This window comes from Heptranchias perlo, chromosome 5 (assembly GCF_035084215.1).
Source record: "Heptranchias perlo isolate sHepPer1 chromosome 5, sHepPer1.hap1, whole genome shotgun sequence".
Classification (NCBI taxonomy): Eukaryota; Metazoa; Chordata; class Chondrichthyes; order Hexanchiformes; family Hexanchidae; genus Heptranchias; species Heptranchias perlo.
This window is the reverse complement of record NC_090329.1, coordinates 77,703,300-77,718,508: the sequence shown is the minus strand read 5'-3', so window position 1 is coordinate 77,718,508 and position 15,209 is coordinate 77,703,300.

Below are 15,209 nucleotides of genomic sequence, written 5' to 3'. Positions count from 1 at the left end.
ACAAGATGTTTTATGTCACGTTTTACATCACGTCTCATTTTACATCACAGCAGGTTTTAAGCCATGAGACATTTTATATAACTTGATAGTATTTTCTGTCAGATCACGTTTTACGTCACATCAAGTTTTATATCATGAAACGTTTTACATCACGGCACATTTTATCTCACGTCCGTTTTACATCACAATGCATGTTTTGACATCACGGGTTCGATGTTAGCAGGGCTGTGGGTTCGCGGCGGGGGACTATTGGGCACGTGGGTAACGCGCCCGGTGAAATTAGTCTGCCCCCCGCGCGATCACAGCCTAATTGGATCCACTTACCTGGTCTTCCGGGTTCCCCACTGCTGATCAGCGCGTCAGGCGGACTGCGCATGCGCAGTAAGGTCTGTCAGCTGGAGGAGCTCTATTTAAACGGGCAGTCCTCCACTGACATGCTACAACAAATAGAAAAAATTACAGCATGGAGCAGCCCAGGGGGAAGGCTGCTCCCAGTTTAATGATGCCTCACTCCAGGTATCATTAGATGGGGTGAGAAGGAGGGGGAGGACAGATCTTCCCCCTGGCAGGCAGGAGAAAGTGGCCTGGCTCGAGGTGGCAGAAGAGGTCACCTGCACCACCAACATATCTCCCACCTGCATACAGTGCAGGAGGCACTCCAATGACCTAAGTAGGTCAGCCAAAGTGAGTACACTTAATCATTCCCCTACACTCCGTCTGCCACATCACCGCCCCCACCCCACATCTCCTTCTGCACTGCCAACGCTACTCTGTCACATCACCCCTCATACCCACTCAAAGCTCATCCTCATCTTACCTGCACTTATTCACCTCGCCAGTACTCATCCCACCACTACCACTCAACCCAATCCTCATACAATCTCATGGCTCTATCTCATACTCACCCTCTCGTGCATCTCTTTTACAGTCAGCCTCACTCAACCTGCCACTACCTGTGCTGCAGCCACAGGGCATGCATCACATATGTGCAGTAGGCAGCGTAAGGCAAACGTGTCGTGAGCATGAAGGGGATGCACAAGGGTGTTTGAGGGTTTGTCATGGTTTTTACTTCTATTGAATTTCTGACCAACTCACATTACATATTATATTGGCACCACTACTGCCACGTCTTCGCGAATCTTGTCTGGTTTGTGCAATAATGCCCTTTCCTGAGGATCACAATGAAGATCCACAACTGATGGCACCCATTGTGTCACTGCAGAGTGGTGTAGGTGTATTTGCAGGGCTCTTTTGTGGGGATGACAGAGACGTTGGCGATATCCCCAGTGGCACCCTGGAAGGATGCGGAGAAGTTGTTGAGGGCAGTGGTGACTTTGACAGCGACAGATAAGAAGATGGTGCTCGGGACAACCGGGAGCAGCTCGGCATGAAGGAGGCTGCAGATGTCCATGACTACATGAGATACAAAAGGGTCCAGAGAGGCAATTTTTTCACTCAAAGGGTGGGGAGTATCTGGAACGAGCTGCCAGAGGCAGTAGTAGAGGCGGGTACAATTTTGTCTTTTAAAAAGCATTTGGACAGTTACATGGGTAAGATGGGTATAGAGGGATATGGGCCAAGTGCAGGCAATTGGGACTAGCTTAGTGGTATAAACTGGGCGAAATGGACATGTTGGGCCGAAGGGCCTGTTTCCATGTTGTAAACTTCTATGATTCTATGTCGAGTGACTCTGAGCCTCCGTGTGCACTGCTGCTCAGAGAGGTCCAGGAAACTGAGCCTCGGTCTGTGAACCCTGTAGCGAGGGTAGTGCCCTCTGCGACGCATCTCTCTCTGCAGTTGCCCTCCCTCCTGCTGTACAGGTGGATGTGTCACAGCACTCTGTTGTGGAGCTCCACGTGTCAGAGGTGGATGGTGAGGCTGTTGATGCTGTTCGCCCTCCGAGGAGGTCATGACTGCAGCTACGGCGGCCCCCATCCGGAAGATATACATCTGAGGGGGTCCGCAAGGTAGGTACATGTCTCTGGACCCCGGGGTAAGTGAGCAAGTTGGTGAATTTTCTTGTCAGGAGGAGGGTGGTGGAGGCCAAACTTTGTCCCAAGTGACAGAGTGGCCTCCTGCAATGAGTGAGGGTCTCCCCCACCCCACCTGTCAAATGGACCTTTGCAGCTGCCACAGGCTGACGGCTGCAACACATCCATTTCAACTGGGAGTGTTTCCCACAGTACGGGAAACAGTCCCAGTTGTCAATAAAATCCCACCCCTCCTCATATATTCACTTAATCAGGTCTGTTAATGACCTGAAATACCAAGGTAAATACTGTTAAGTGGAACCCCGCTGGCTTTAATTGCCTGCGGGATTCCCACATGCGGGGGCTGCGTGCGCACGCCGGCGTGTCTGTGGGGAACCCGGAAGTGGGCGGGTTGGAGCCGGGCTCCGAACCCGCTCCGGGATTCCTCGATTTTCGGAGCCCCCCCGCCAGGAACGCACCAGATAGCGGGTGCTAACATGAAGCCCCATGTTTTATCTTACATCACGACAAGTTTCACGTCATGACACATTTCATGACCATTACATTTTACATCAGGACATGTTTTTCATCACGTTTTATGCGATAACACATTGTACATCATTTTTTAAGTCATCATGTTTTACGTCACGTTGCATTTTACATCACGTTGCATTTGTCCTCATCACGTTTTACATTATCTCACATTTCAGGTCCATCATCATGTTTTATGTGATGACACATTTTATGTTACATCACTTTCTATGTCATGTTACATTTTACGTCACGTCACATCACAATACATTTGACATTATGTCACGGTTTACACCATGTCCCATTTTACATCACATCAGATCACATTTCATGTCACTTCATTTTCACATCACGACTTGTCTTATGTCACAACACGTTTTATGTCACGGCATGTTTTACATCACCACCTTTTATGTCACGTTTAACGTCACGTTTTAGATTACTAAACATTTTACGTTGAATCGATGGGTTTAAAATTTGTCCCTGCGGCTTCTCTGTCTGCTACCTGGGAAATCACTGCTCTATCCCCCTCTCTCCCCACCCAACAGCTGCTACGATACAAATTTTAAGTTTTATATTAATTTAAAACAATAAGAGTAACAAATCTGCTATGCCAAATAAAGTTGGCAATATAAGGTTATTCAAGTTACTATTCTATACTCATACAAGTTGCTATTGTGCTAGTTGGGGGCCCACAGTGAGCAGACGGGATTGCCTCCTACACACAGTAGCATGCTAAGAAAAGACATGTAGGTGTCACATGGGGAGCACAGTTTTCTCATACTTGTGTTATTAAAAGTTACTTGTTTAATATTCCACATGTCTGAGGCTGATAAAAAATAAACTCACAGCATCATAGCATAATGATGTGATTGCATCACAAATTACTGCCCTCCTCAAATTTTAAATATAATGCATATTGTAGTTGCTTGAAGGCTGTTGGTGCCACACCTGGTAAAGTGTCTTGAAAATTATTAAAAACATTCTGTGATGGTACAAGAGTTGTCTCCATAACTTGACAGATTCAGATACAATGAATATTGCAAATAGGATTGGATAATTATTGTAATTTTCAACGACTAAAACAAAGAGGTTCCTACCAATGCCTCACAACCCTTTGACGTCATGAGTGGGTGATAGAATCCGATTATAGACAAGCGTGTTAGGCTGGGGGCGGTTTACATCCATCATGAAATCCAACTAATATACTAAGTACAATTAAAGTAACCTTTGAGGGCTGAAAAAGAATTTCAATAAGCAGATAATAAAAAATAATTTCCAGTTTATCCAGAGACTATTGTAAATCAGTAAATGCTTTAAAGAGGGTGAATCTCCTCGGAGCTTCTCCCACTCCGCCACTTTAACTTCGGTGGAAGTTCAGTTTATGCATGTGAACAGGCTTTCCACCGAAGTTATGGCAGCAGAATGCGAGAAGCTTCGAGGAGATTCATCTCCATAGTTTTTAATATTGTCCCAATTCTACCTCAATGTTTAGTTTGGGGAATCTACATAAAATTGTTTTCATAGATGTTACTGGATTCAAAGGGGTCGACTTTTGTTTCTAACATACATTGGGAAGGCAGTGGGGGTTGTCCACTCTGTTCACCCGATGGTGTTGGCTGGATGCCCAATCGATTTTTGTAATAAAGCCTGAATTCGATTTGAGTAGCGAGCTGCCAGCGCTAATTACACTGCTTATAGACAGCTCGCCATTGAGAAGGGTGGGAAATCCACAGGCTCGTCATTCTACACTTTAGGAAAGATAGAGGCTTTAAAGAGGGTACAACACAGATTCACTAGGGTGCTGCTTGGTACGAGGAAATACAAATGAAAATATGGAGTCAAAAATGAAGGCTTTTTATCATTAGAACAGTACCAATTATTTGGCAATATGATAGAAGTGTTTAAAATTATGAAAGGATGGGACGGGTCGATAAAAGCAGACCAATAGTTGAGGGTTCTAAAATGAGAGGCCATACAAGATTGAATGTAAAAGATTTAGAAGAGAGGGCATGAGAAACCTTTTTACACAGTTGTGAAATTCCATTCCAGGGTTAGTAGTTGAGGCAAAAACTATGTCTACATTCAAGCTTAGATTGAATAGGTGGATGAAGAAAAAGGGGATAAAAAGGATATGGGAACAGGTGGGAAAATATGATTAGGAATATTTGTTTGAGTGGACGGTAAACGCCTCCAGATACTGCTCTGGAGGTGCTTATTGAACAAGTCAGTCAAGGAGGTCCCGTTTCTCTCAGGTGGCAGGCTGGTGCCAGGCCAAATAAGGCATGGAAAGAGATGGTCAGTGCCCACAGCAACATTCCCAGGTCTTGGCTGAAGTATTGGAAAAGAAGGATTGCCAAGGTAAGACTCTTCCTCACATCTCTTACGCTGACTACTGCCCTGCAACACCATACTTCTCCCCCAGCACTACCAATCCTTCCCTCTCCCACTGCACATGCCGCTCCTTCATTCACAATGGGACACTTCATTACACTTCCTTCTGCTTACAGCCACACACTTAATACCCACTACTGTGCTCAAAACTGGCCCAAACAATATTCTGCTTATATTTTGTTTGGACTTGGATTATTTCTCCAGTTTTTTCGTTCTTTGATACTGCACACGGTATACATTTCCTTTCATAAGAACATAAGAAATAGGAGCAGGAGTAGGCCAATCGGCCCCTCGAGCCTGCTCCACTATTCAATAAGATCATGGCTGATCTGATCCTAACCTCAAATCTAAATTCATGTCCAATTTCCTGCCTGCTCCCCGTAACCCCTAATTCCCTTTACTTCTAGGAAACTGTCTATTTCTGTTTTAAATTTATTTAATGATGTAGCTTCCACAGCTTCCTGGGGCAGCAAATTCCACAGACCTACTACCCTCTGAGTGAAGAGGTTTCTCCTCATCTCAGTTTTGAAAGAGCAGCCCCTTATTCTAAGATTATGCCCCCTAGTTCTAGTTTCACCCATCCTTGGGAACATCCTTACTGCATCCACCCGATCAAGCCCCTTCACAATCTTATATGTTTCGATAAGATCGCCTCTCATTCTTCTGAACTCCAATGAGTAGAGTCCCAATCTACTCAACCTCTCCTCATATGTCCACCCCCTCATCCCCGGGATTAACCGAGTGAACCTTCTTTGTACTGCCTCGAGAGCAAGTATGTCTTTTCTTAAGTATGGACACCAAAACTGTATGCAGTATTCCAGGTGCGGTCTCACCAATACCTTATATAACTGCAGCAATACCTCTTTTTTTTCTATCCCCCTAGCAATAAAAGCCAACATTCCGTTGGCCTTCTTGATCACCTGCTGCACCTGCAAACTAACTTTGATTTTCTTGCACTAGGACCCCCAGATCCCTTTGTACTGCAGTACTTTCCAGTTTCTCGCCATTAAGATAATAACTTGCTCTCCGATTTTTCCTGCCAAAGTGCATAACCTCACATTTTCCAATATTGTATTGCTTCTGCCAAATCTCTGCCCACTCACCCAGCCTGTCTATATCCCCTTGTAGGTTTTTTTATGTCCTCCTCACTCTACTTTCCCTCCCATCTTTGTATCATCATCCAACAACTTCCCCCTCTTGCCCACATTTGCTGCTTCTTCCTCTCAGCATATGCACAATACTAAGCTGCCTCATTTATCTTCATAACCCTTTCACTGGGCATGTACAAACCTACTACCACACCTCTTGCAGGACATGCTTCCACACAACAGAAGGGAGATAGTAAGAACCAAGGGGAGGTGCAGCCACATTGCAAACTCTCATGAATGAAGAACAGCCATTGGCAATAATAGCAGAGCGAGGACGTGCTGCATTTGAGATTGCAAGGCTAAGGCTATGCACAGCAGGACGTTTGTCCATTTTCTCTTCCTTTTCTCTTTCCATTTAATACATGCACCACTCGCACACACAATCTGGGATTGCATTGTACTGCTCCTCATCTTTGCCATTATATCTTAACCTTTGTCCTTCGGCCCTTTTTATAGGTCCTTCCAATGTCTCGAGTCCTGCAGCTAGGCAGATGGAGGGGGACCCAGCGTCCTGAAGATGTACCGTCACTCACTCATACCTTCCTAAGCACCACAGAGATCGGTACCCCGGGTGGTGTAAAGAGTGAGTTACAGGGGTCTGCACAGGGTAATTCACTCAGAACAAGTAGGCAAGCGAAAAGGACAGCTGAAGAAATGGCTCTCTGGAGGGTAAGCTTAGGTCCTAGCTCTGCTAAAGAGGACAGAAGACGACTTTAGGGGCCCAGCCTTCAAAAGAAAAATGTTTTCTGTGCATCAGTAATTGCAGAATCTATTGGACAACCTGCCAGGGAGCTACCTCCACATGTCGAAGATGGTGGAGGAGTCCGCTACCAACTCACGTGGGGTTCTGGCACATGGCATCAACACTCTGCAGTCAATCATGAAACGTGTGGTCATCTCAATGGTCACTGAAGCTGGGCCCTCTTTGCAGGAGTCTGTGGCAGCAGTAGTAGCATTTCTCAGGGATGCTCACACTGCAGACTCTGGGCTCCATGATCTCCTCCACCTTGGGTAGACTGGCAGATTAAATAGACAGGGGTTTTAGTCACATCACAGATCTCCTACAGACTATTCTCTTGCAGAGCAATGGGAGAGCTGAGTCACAGCCCCATCACAGCTGCAATCGTGCAAGGGGAGTGGAGCATGTTGTTCTCGCTCAGGATGACCGCATATCTGAACCCTCGCTACCCCTCAGCCAATGCCCACCCTGGTGTTAGAAAGCCACCAGTCTGCAGCTGGGCCTTATCAGGTGCAAGCTCCTAGAGGCTATAAACATCTCAAGAGCCCTCATCTGAGCCACAGTAACCTTTCAAGTCCTATGCTGAAGCCATTGGTGGAGCACATCATAGGTGTAGTAGAGTAGGTAAGGGGTCACTTGAGAGGTACGATGAGCTCACACCTGGATAATAATTAGTTTGTAGACATTTGTGTAAGCCAATAAAATTATAAACTGCTTTGAAATCTGTGTGCAGATTGTTTCTGTAGTAGCTGTTGATCCTGCAATGTCAGGTAATATTACATCAATGTTGGGTTTATTGGACGGTGGAAGGACTGGGACAGATGTCGGACATGCCTCTTAATGCAGAGGAGCAGGAATTGTTCAGCTGAGGTACTGTTTAATACTGAAGCGCTCTGGCTGCAGGCTGGTGTTGGTGTCACCCTACTTCTCACCATCTTCAATATCATCTGGTTGATGGGACTCATCCAATGGTGACTCCATGTGTTGTCCCATTGCAGAACAAATTTAGGCAGGGGGAAGCCTACAATCTGTATGTACTCAAGAGCCCTATCCTGCTGTTTTTGATTGTCCATGGAGAATGTAGGAACATAGGAATAGAGCATTCAGTCCCTCAGGCCTGCCCCGCCATTCATGACGGATCTGCACTTCAATTCCATATCCCTTGATACCCTTACTTTAACAAAACTATCTATCTCAGACTTGAAAACTCCAACTGTCCCAGTATCCACAGCCTTTTGGGGAGAGAGAGTGTTCCAGATTTCTGTGTGAAAATGTGCTTCCTGATTTTGCTCCTGCACAGCCTAGCTCTAACTTTAAGGTTATGCCCCCTTGTTCTTGATTCTCCAACCAGAAATAGTTTCTCTATCTACCCTATCAAATTCTTTTAACATTTTGAACACCGCGATCAGATCATGTGATGAAAGTGTATGCTTTAATAAACACGCCATCAATCACCTGCTTAAGGCAAGCATAAACTGCAAACTGTCCTGCTGATATCCCCTGCTGCAGCCTGGAAGGAGCCAGAGGCAAAGAATTTGTCTGCCATAGTAATCTTGACTACAGCAGGCAGCACGGGTCTATGACAGCCTCCGTGGAGAAGTGCAGCCCCCTAAAGCATGGCGCCTCTGGTCCGATAGATCCTGTTGAAAGGGTAAGAATTTCTGTGAGCTCTCCTCCTCCTCCTGTGGTTTCCCTTCAATTGCAGCTCCTTGTGGTCCTTCCATCTGTTACTGCTCCTCTACCCTGAGAAGAATGGAATAGCCAAAAGGATGCCCATTCTTAGAAAAATAGTATTGCCAGGACCCTCTTAAGTTTTGTGAAGATTATCCAGCCACTACAAGCAGTAAAAAAGCATTCTTTAGCTAAAAGCAGATGTAAACTAACAGTCTACAAAACCTTTGCATTAATTTAAATGAGTGCCCCTTTAAGTAGCATGGGAAATGGCCACCTCTTACTCTTTACTGCCTATGATTTGTGGGCAACTTTAGGAAGTAGCAGTGGGAGCGCTGAGTCAGTTAAAACGACAACTGGTTCTTGAATACATTATAGTAACCTCGTTTTAACATGGTAATCAGGCCCCTGCTGGTTTCAGGTGGGATCACTGGCTGCCTAATGAAGGCCTGCCCAAAAACTTGCAATGGGCAGAATGTCAGCAATTTTATTTTTGTCCTAAAACCACCCTATTCACACTGAAAAATGGTAGGGAGGTAACAATCGGCCTCAAAATATCAAAAAAAACATCAGGAACATATCCTGAAGATTGAAACTGACCCATGTTCTTATTTATTATATATTTTCTTTTCGATCTCATGTTTAATTCCTGTGATGCACAGGGAAAGAAAATGCATTCAGAAATCAGTTTATGTTATAGCTTTAATGATATTCAACAATTATGCATTTTGTTGCCCAGAAATCTGTACTCATTAGTGGACAAATAGTTAACACATCTACATAACATTCCTCGGTCTGCTATTTTAAGCAAGACATTAATCTATTAAGTCCACCATTAAAATAACACATTTGTATAACATTCCTGAGTGCAGAGTAATTTTCAACTTCATTTGTTTTGTGAGCGAGAGTCCCAGTTTTTGAAAAACAAAGGCTAAATTCTCCTTTCAGTGGAAATAAATTTGTTGCTAATCCCCTGCAGTTTCCTCTTGATGTCCTCATTTGCTATGCAGGGCAGGTTTGGAGCTGTGATACTGCTCCTGGTGGAATTACTGCCACTGGAAGGGAGAACGATTCAGTACCAGTGCAACCTTTAAAAGACTGCAGTCAGTTAAAGGGGATGGTACATTTTCCAGCAGCAGAGACTGTCAGATGTCTCGAGGAGCATCAGCCTCAGGGTGGAAGCAGGCCCGGATCAGCAGTAGGAAGGGCTAGCAGATTTACAGATGCATCTGTGGAGGTGTTGCTGGCTGAATTCAGGACCAGAAGGGAGAGAGGCTTCTGAGATCTCACTATTGCAATGGGGTCTGGCCATTTACTGCTCAGCAGGCAGAGTGACAGAGGCTGAGAGCAGGACCAGATGGGAACTGGCAATGGGTGAGTTTGCGGTCACTCCAAATGGCAACATGTTCTGATGCCCCCTCCCCCCTCCACCCCAATGACTTCACAGGATTCTGAAGGTAAGCAGGGCCAGGCTGCATCCACACTGCAGCCTCAACCAGGAGCATCTGACATCCATGCTGCCTGAGTTCAAGAACCCCCTTGATCCCATTAGCCTCAGTGGCACTCTGACATTGTACGTAGAAAAAGCACCAGATTAGGTGGGAACACACAGCACACATACACTGACAGGAAGGGGAAGCACCATGGGATCTTACCAAGCTCAGGGATGCTTCTATGGTTGTTCAAAAATAAAGAATTTAATGCACGGCATTCAATGTTGGGACACCCTTTCATTTGTTAGTGTGTTGTGATTGCTGTGCTAGGCAGAGGAATGGTGTGGCTGGGACCCTTACAACTCACCAACTCCTTCCTCCTGAGTGGAGGTCTCTGGACTGTTATTGGAATAAGTGATATGCCCTGATGGAGTTGGTGAAGAAGTGGCAGCAATTGAGGACTTGGAGCAGATTCCACTCTGGAAGTGCCTGCATGGTTGTTGAATTGACCGGCCTCTTCCTGTAAGGTAGCATCTGTGAGAAATACAAGAAAACCACACTGACATTGCCCCTTGAAGAAATAGCAGTCAGGTGTTAAACCAGTGCAAACCTCAAAATACAAAAAGCTGCTACTAACTAGGATGAACTTTTCCCAGCTTTAACTAGCCTTTTACCTTGCCTCCAATTTTGTCATCTTGCACAGGCTCCCTTGTATGTGTACCTATGATTTGGGAATTGTATTCCTAGGGAATTGGATAAAGACTCTAAGGGGAAAAAATTGTAAGGCTATGAGGAAAGAGCAGGGGAGAATGACTAATTGGATAGCTCTTTCAAAGGGCCAGCACCAACATGGGCTGAATGGCCTCCTTCTGTGCTGTATGATTCCATGATTCTATGATTCCTAGTGACTCCAGTTCATGTGGACTGAGGATTTTCAGTGATGGTGCTCCACCCCCATTGTGCTTCTCTGGCACTGGTTATGGGTGAGCTTTTCCTTTGTGGGGGGGGGGGGGGGGGGGGGAGGGAAGAGAATGTTCAAGGCATGCAAGTAGCATGGACCCCTTCCCCCTGCCATGTGAGTCCCTGTATCCCATGGAGAGGAGCAGGTGCATTGCCCCTTTAAAGGAAGTGCCCTTGCAGACTAAGAAGCCATTATGGTGTGCAATGTGAGTTGGCGGAGTGATTGAGTAAAGATGGTGCTTGTGTGTTTTCAGAGATTGCTCTTTGCAGAAGTGAGTTCCCTGAACCCAGGTGATGATACAGAAAGAATATTAAAAGGTAAGGAGATGAATGAAGGTTGTATAAAAATCCAGTGGGTTAGCAGCAGAATCACGTGGGCAGGTGGAAGTATGCCCTGTTACTAATCCGCCAAGTGGAGAAAAACTTGGGTCTTCCAGATTATATTCGATTTTCCTATTATTGCAATATTATTGTTGGCACAAAGCTTTTATATGTCATATAATATGCTTTTATAATCCATATTCTGTGTGGAAGGGCCTGTAACAGCATAAAATCACAAACATAGCAGCACAATGGCTCAGAAATTCATGCAGCTTACTTTGCCAGAAGTGCAGCAGAAATCCCATTTATGCTGCCAATATCACTAAAGTGAAACGACATCTTGGAGACGTTAACCTCAGAAGGTAATTCTGAATAATTCAGACTTGAACAATGTTAGCAATGACTTTGACACTAATGTTGGATACTGCCCAAATTGACACCATGGTGAAGATGTGCAAATCAATCGGTCACTTGACATAGCAATGGAGCCCCTGGCTTTCCAGTTCATGTAGAAATGAGAAGCTAAACCAGAAGTACGTTCCACTCCAGTAGGCCTGGTGGTAAAATGTCTGAGATCGCAACTGGACAATTGAATTCAAACCCAGGTTTAACTGAGACTCATATTTCCTTCCTCTCATGGTGCAAGTTTTGGTGGATCTTAGCAACATTTTGGTGTAAATTCATCATCAAGTTACATTGAAATTACAGCACTTAAGCATGCCATTCAGCCCAATTGGTCTCTCCTGGCATTTATGCTCCATACTTCATCTGACCCTATCAGCATACCCTTCTATTCCTTTCTCCCTCATGTGCTTATCTAGCTTCCCCTTAAATGTATCTATGCTATTTGCCACATTCTTAGCGTAAAGAAGTTTCTCCTGAATTCCCTATTGGATTTATTAGTGACTATTTTATATTTATGGCCTCTAGTTTTGGACTCCCCACAAGTGGAAACATTTTCTCTACATCTACCCTATCAAACCCTTTCATTATCTCAGACCTCAAACAGATCACCCCTCAGTCTTCTCTTCGAGAAGAGCCCCAACCTGTTCAACCTTTCTGATCAGCATATCCTCAGTTCTGGTAACATCCTTTTGAATTTTTTTGTATCTTCACCAATGCCCCCATCTTTTCTAGATTATGGAGACCAGAACTGTGCACAGTATTCTAAGTGTGGTCTCACCAAGGTTCTATATAAATTTAACAATGTCCCTGCTTTTCAATTCTATCCTCTAGAAATGAACCCCAGTGCTTGATTTGCCTTTATGGCCTTATTAACCGACATTGCCACTTTGTGATTTGTGTATCTGTACCCCTAAACTCCTTTGCTCCTCTATCCTATTCAAACTCTTATTATTCAAGCAGTATGTGAACTCATTCTTCCTACCAAAATGCAACACCTCACACTTATCGATATTGAAATTCATTTGCCAATTACACATCCATTCTGCGAGTTTATTAAAGTCCTCTTGCATTTTGTCGCAGTCCTCCTTTGTATTAACTACACCCCTCAATTTGGTGTCGTTGGTAAATTTTGAAATTGTATTCCTGAATCCAAAATTGTTAATGTAAATTGTGAACAACAATGGTCCCAGCACCAATCTTTGTGGAACACCACTTCCCACCTTCTGCCAGTTTGAGTAGCTACCCTTAACCCCTACTCTTCTGTAGCCAGCTTGCTATCCATTCTGCTACAGGTCTCACACCACATGCTCTGACCTTAGTCATGAGTCGACAATGCAGTACCTCATTGAAGGCCTTATGAAGACCAAATATACTACATTACCCTTGTCTACTCTTTCTGGTACTTCAAATAATTCAATACGTTTGGTCAGGCATAACTTTCCCTTCTGAAATCGGTGTTGATTATTCTTTGTAATACTTTCATTTTCTAGATGTGTTTCTATTATAAATTTGAGTAAAGGTTCCATTATCTTTCCTACCACTGACATTAAACTACTTGGTTTATAGTTCCCTGGATTTGTTCTAGACAGAGACTCCCTATCTTTTTAATATTTGCAGAAGCAATCCATCCAGTCCAGGAGTGTTATCCTCTAAGTTTGATTAGTTTATCAATTATCTCCTTCCTTTCTGTCTTAAATGTTTTTATATCATTTTTGATCTCTTCTTCTAATGTTATGCCCACCTTGTTACTCTTCCTGATAAATATTGAGGCAAAGTCACTGTTCAATATTTCTGCATCCACAGCTCTCTGGGGTAGAGAATTCCAAAGATACACAACCCTCTAAGTAAAGAAATTCCTCCTCATCCCAGTCTTAAATGGCCAACCCCTTATGAGACTCTCCAGCCAGGGGAAATGACCTCTCAGCATCTACCCTGTCAAGCCTCCTCAGAATCTTATATGTTGCAATGAGATTATCTCATTCTTATCCTTTGTCTCAATCCATATGGATTCTGTTTCTATCTTAATGTTACTTAGGTCCCTTTTTTATTGCCATTATGTTGTCCCTAATTAGTACAGCTACCAAACCCCCCCCTCTTTTTCCTTCCCTATCCTTTCTAAATACCAGTAAGAGGCTGGGTATTCTGCAGTGAGTGACTCACCTCCTGAAGCCTTTCCACCATCTATAAAGGAACAAATCAGGAGTGTGATGGAATACTCTCCACTTGCCTGGATGAGTGCAGCTCCAACAACACTCAAAGCTTGACACCATCTAGGACAAAGCAACCCGCTTGATTGGCACCTCATCCACCACCCTAAACATTCACTCCCTTCACCACCTGCATACTGTGGCGGCAGTGTACCATCCACAGGATGCACTGCAGCAACTCGCCAAGGCTTCTTCGACAGCACCTCCCAAACCCACGACCTCTACCACCTAGAAGGTAGAAGAGCAGCAGGTACATGGGAACAACACCACCTGCATGTTCCCCTCCAAGTCACACACCATCCCAACTTGGAAATATATCGCCGTTCCTTCATAGTCGCTGGGTCAAAATCCTGAAACTCCCTTCCTAACAGCACTGTGGGAGAACCTTCACCATACAGACTGTAGTGATTCAAGGCAGCTCACCACCACCTTCTCAAGGGCAATTAGGGACGGGCAATAAATTCCAGCATCACCAGTGACACCCACATCCCATGAACAAATAAAAAATATCCTGCAATATTTAACTGATAGTCATGTTCCTTTTGTAGCCATGTTTCAGTTATCCTTACTATGTCTGACTCCTCACTATGAATTATTGTCTCCAGTTCCCCTGTTTTGTTTTGGATGCTGTGTACATTGCTGTACAGGCAATTTAATTTGTTTTTAATAATTGTTCTCCTTTATTTTTAACAGTCATTATCCATTCTGCTAGGACACTGGTCCCATTCTGGTTCAGGTCGAGCCCATCCCAGCTCCTTCCTGTTCCAGTACTGGTGCCAGTGTCCCATGAAATGGAACCCTCCTTCCCACATCAGTCTTTCAGCCACGTATTAATTTTCCTGATTTGTCTATCCCTATGCGAATTAGTATGTGGCTTGGGTAGTAATCCCAAGATTACCACCCATGAGGTCTTGTTTTTAATATAAATTTAGTTCCCAACTCCTGATATTCTCTTAGCAAGAATTCCTCCCTTTTCTTCCTTGTGTCACTGGTCCCAACAGGGACCATGATAATTGGATCTTCCCCTCCCTTTCCAAGATCCTCTCCAGTTGCTCAGAGTATCCTTTACCCTAGCACCAGGTAGGCAACACCTTCCTGGACTCAGTCGCAACTGTAGAGGACACTTATCTATCCCCCGAATTATCGAATCCCTATGGCTACCTTTCTAGTCTGTGCCTCCCCTTTGGACTGCCTCCTGATCCACATTGCCATGGTTGGCATTCTGGCTGTCCACCCTGTAGCCTGCATCATTATCCTCAGATATAGCAAGTACATTGTACTTGTTGGATAGGACCAGTGCCTGCGGGGCCTCCTTCCCTACTCCCCACCTTAGTTCCCCTTATCCTGCTGATGTATCTGTTGAAGTGCCTGTAATTCGCACTCCAGCTGAAGGACTGAGCTGGAGTGACTCAATGCAGAGACATTTCCTG